The following is a 5,237-nucleotide window of genomic DNA, read 5'->3' as shown; positions in this document are numbered from 1 at the left end:
AGTGATTGAACGCAGCGCGGAGCCAATCAGCGGCGGGAGCGCCTGTTTCTTTTGCACTGATTTATCTGGGCGGGACCCCATGGGAAGGACCTGCATGCAGAATGAGAAAAAAAAGCCCGATGCAAACCTTAAAAGCATTTTGTTATTGGCTGAGTATTCTGGGGGGAAAAAGCGATATTTTAAAGATGAACACTGAAGTAGATCCAATGTCTTTCCTCCTAGGCCTACTCAGCAAATGTATTGTTAGTCCACGTAGGAAATAAAAACTTTTAACATCTTGATTGTGTGCATCTTTGCAGAGAGGAACATGCTAATCTGCTAGATATCTGATAAGGCCCCTGGACTTTCTGCTAAACTAATCAGTGCATTCCACTGGACTTCCTAACATGTATCAATCAATCAATCAAATCTTTATTTGTATGGCACTTTTCATACAAAGAGTAACACAAAGTGCCTCACAGAGATTAAAAACAATAACAGAAATGACAAACATCAATGAAAATCAAGAAAAATACAGACAGCCTGACCCTCCCACCCCCACATAAACGTACGCAACAACACACACACAATCATGTAGATATTCCCACACATATTCGCAAAGGCACCCGAACATCCACCCTTACCACCCACACACACGCACACATACACCAACACACACCAATTGCTACTAAAGAGACATGACTAGGCACTGAGACCTGAGGCGAGGGAGAAGCTACCTTTGGGGGCCAACCTCACTGAGAGAGGTCACGGTCCAGCACCGCTGGGGCGCCGCCACAGAGACCATCCCAACCCGGGCGGACAGGAGTGCCCGCACCAAGATGCCGAGCCCTCTAGCCACCCGGGCCGAAACAGTCCACGGTACAGCACCCCCAATGGTGGACCAGAGACCACTCCCAGTCCGGTAGGCCCCGATGAGGAAACACTGGAGCTAAAAACTAACACAATAAAATAAGGTAAAGAACATAAAAGCTAAGAACGTAAGGGACTGAAACAGTAAAATAAGACAAAGAATACAAGTGCACAGTAAAATAGTTTAAAGGTTATAACCGCTAATAATTAGATAAATAAATAAATGGGAGACTAAAACAGTGGGATAAGATAAAATAAAAAAAAAAAAAAAGAAAAAAAAAAGAAAAAAAGTAGAATAAATAAATAAATAGTTAGTTAGTTAGTTAAAAGCCTGATTGAAAAGATGGGTCTTGAGCCTCTTTTTAAAAACCTCAACATATAATACAACATATAATACACTATAAAACATATAGTTTCCATAAAACATGGCAACCCTTTTTGCAATATGTTGATGTAAACCTGTCTGCTATATTAATGAGAGCTTTGTTTAGGATAAATTGATGACGACTCTTTTGATAGAGGTGCTGACGCTTGAAATCTGTGAGGAGAAGAAGTGGAAAAATGTAAATTTGTATTGATTTTCAAAGTCCTTTTATGCTGAGCAGCACTGTTTGTTTGTATGCGTGTTTTGTATGTTAATGTTTGTAATGCTGTGTTTTGAGTTTTAAAAACAAATAATGAATAAAAAAGATATATAGACCTGTATATATTACCAAAAAATACATTTTAAAAAATTAAAGATGTAGCTGCATATATTGTAAGTTTATTTTTTTTCACATCCAGAAGGTAAAGCTTGAAGATGTTTTTTTTTCCAGGGGCAGGAGACACAACAGTCTTCAAAAAGTTTTAAAAGCATTTTAAGGGATTCATTTTGTTATAGAAAAAATCAACCAAATTTAAATATTCATATAATTTATTTGTATAGGAAAATAATTTAAAGTAACATCAGGTGTATTACTGTTAAAACTGGCCTGACTCAGTTAAAAACTGATTTTCAGAGGGTTCCTCACAGCCTCAGCCTCACAAAAACATACTACAATACAAAATAAACCCGAAATAATCAACAGAGAGGAGACAACAACAAAACATAGGCAGCTGCACAGACATTACAGAGAAGACCTCTTAAGTGGCTTGAGCATGATGGTATATGAGATTTGAATCAGAGGTTGCAGGTATGTCCTTCTATCAGATAGTGTTTGAATGCATGTTTGAAATGAGTAATAGAGTATTTTTTTAACACAGTATGGGATCTTGCCCTAGATTTTAGTGTTGGTGCGAAAGAATGATCTTTGACCATAACTGATGTTATAAGGTGGTACAAGAAAAGGAGCATGCAAAACTGGTCTGGGGATGCATTTTGTCTTGTGTTGTGACCTGGAAGTAAAGCAGTATGTGTAGGAATGGAGATGTTTTGGATCTGGCGAGGTTATTTGTTGGAAAAGTCTGGGTGTTAGGCTGTGAGAGGACAGTGCATTGGTGAAGGGTGAAGTTTGACAGTTAAGACAGATGGGAATGCGAACAGAGAACGATTAAAACTTGCAACAAAAGCCCTCCGTCTCAATCAAACCAGGGACTTTGTGATTACATGGCACCTTTTCGGTGACATCATGTGAAGAGGCTGAGTGAGATCAGCTACAGCTCTCAAAAACAGCACTGATTCTCCATGTGCAGAATACCCTGCAGAGCATTGTGGGTGAAGCTGTGCAGAGGTGACGTGTTCCTTCTTTTATGTTTGTCTCATATTTAATGAGCATTGGAGTGATCGCATCTTTCTAACTCTTCACATTTTTGTGTTCGTTCACTGTGAAAATGCAAATACTCTGGTGGACAAATCATTACAGCCAGAACAGGTGAGTCACGTCCTCGTTCCCCCTCATAACTTTCAACAAATAATGAAAGAAAGGATCATTTTCACTGCTCTGAAAGGAAAAACAAAATTTTTTTTTAAAAATATTTTTTGAAAATTAAATCAGTTGTTCTGCTGCTCCTCTGCATGTTTCACTGTGTCACATATGATTCTGAACATTTCTTACATCTGTTGTCTTAACAGTCAGGCTTTGACCTCTCCACTCCTTAGTGCTGGTGCCCTGCAAATGCAAAATTATTTTATTGCTTTATCATCAAGCTGCTGCAAGATTTCACTGATGCACTTTGGACTGATCTGAGTTGTGCATAACAGTGTCAGTTGATTGCTTTTATCATAAGAGGTATTATCAAGTGATGCTGCACAGCAGGAAGTGTTCTTTTTGCAGCCAGACTCACTAGCCTACAGGTTTGGTTGGAAAAGTTTATCTTTTCTTGTCATCATGTTAGTTTGTCAGTCAAGCTTTACGAAAACATCGTCTGCCTGTAAGACAGTGGGAGAGCCAGCTGAACGGCTCTGTAGAAACTGGCTCTGCCTGCAGCTCCAGTCTCTCTCATACACACAAACACACACACACACACACACACACACACACACACACACACACACACACACACACACACACACACACACACACACACACACACACACACAATAATAGCATGTTGTTTTCCATGTTAACAGGTTCAGTTATATATAATTATATATCATACACAAAAAATGTTTCCAGTTCACCAGTTCTCATCTTCTTTTGCAGAGTCACCTGAAATATAAGAAGGGGTGATCAAAACAAATGGTTAATATTTCACCACTACCAGGAAGTCATTCTCAAAAGTATATACTCACAGAAACAGACTTCTGAGGAGCTGAAAAGGTTCAGGGACACACAAAAAGATTGCAATATCACAAGAGCTTGTGGCAACAGAACAGCAGTCTGCACTTTTATTTTTACTAACATAGTAGCACAATTAACACACACACACACACACACACACACACACACACACACACACACACACACACACACACACACACAGTGGTATCTTCAGCATCAATTAGGAATATGTTGTTATAACTAATTTGTGTCTCACAAAATACCAACTGCAACAGGTAAACGGGGGCTGCATTATACAGGAATTTGACCCAAATGCAAAAACATTTTCGTGTTGCTTCTTTATTATGATTTCAGCAAATTGGAGCAAAGCTTATCAAACATAACCTGAAAGCTACAAAATGATACATGTTTGTAAAAAAAACAAAAAAAAACAGAAATTGACCTATATATATATATATATATATATATATATATATATATATATATATATATATATATATATATAGTCATAGTCAAGAATTTAGAAATACTGAGGTCATACATGTTAACAGCCTTCACCGAGACCGAGAAATTCTGTTAATTTTAATATTTTTTCATGCTTAATTCTTATAAAAACTGTTTAGTGTAAAAGCAGTTGTATGTAACTTCTTTATACACTGTTTTAAAAGGTATTTTCTGAGAGTATTCAACTCTGGTGGCGCAAAATTGTTATTTTCTTCATTTATTATTTTTCTTGGACAAAAAAATAGCTTTAAAGGTTCCATATTATGCTAATTTTCAAGTTTATACTTGTATTTGGTGGTATTGCTAGAACATGTTTACATGCTTTAATATCCAAAAAACACTTAATTTTTCCCATACTGTCTGCTTGAATGTCAGAAACACTACATTTTAGCATCTATCTCTTAAAGCCGCCTTCCTGATAAAGCACCATATTCTCTGACTGGTCAGTGTCTCCAGATCTTCCACATCTGCACCATCATTGCAACCAAGGAATGATTGTAATGGCCTACCTTTACTTTTATATTGTATAGTTGTGACATCAGAACTTTGCGGACGTCCTGACGGCTCATTTAAAGGCAAAGGTTTCTGAATAGGAATTGTATGTATTTCTCTGTGGACTGAGCATTTTGATACTTAAACAGTATGTATATAGCACCTTTATCTGCTTCATTAAAAAAAGGCGTGGAAATCTGACTTTTTACAATATGGGACCTTTAAGAACACAGCAAGTCTCCTACTGATATATTCCAGGGACAAACTCGTATTTCCCTTTTAACCCTTGGCTTTTGTTGACATTGGCTTTACTTCCTCATTATTTAGGGTCCAGTAGACCCCACAGCTGCACAGATGAAAAATAAAAACTTCAAATGTTATCATTTCTCCACCTTTAACCATGTGTCATTTTGGAGAGTAGGGCTGTGTGAAAAAACATACTTTTTTTTACTTGTTTAAATCAATCGCAATATTTAGAGAAAATGAAAATCTATTGTATTTGTCCATGTTTTACACCTTGGATCACAAGGAAAATAACATAAAAAGGTTATTAATCAATGTTGTTATAAAGGGTCAACAAAAAAAAGGATTAAAAAAACTCTATGTGTAACTGATTCATAAAGTGCAGTTCTTAATGCATTTAACGCCGTTGTTGCTGAAGACTTCCCTCTTCTGGTGGAAGTTTGTCACAGC

The sequence above is a fragment of the Plectropomus leopardus genome, chromosome 2 (assembly GCF_026936395.1).
Source record: "Plectropomus leopardus strain MGB_pleo_1.0 chromosome 2, ASM2693639v1, whole genome shotgun sequence".
NCBI classification, from domain to species: domain Eukaryota; kingdom Metazoa; phylum Chordata; class Actinopteri; order Perciformes; family Serranidae; genus Plectropomus; species Plectropomus leopardus.
Note: the sequence above shows the minus strand (reverse complement) of the source record.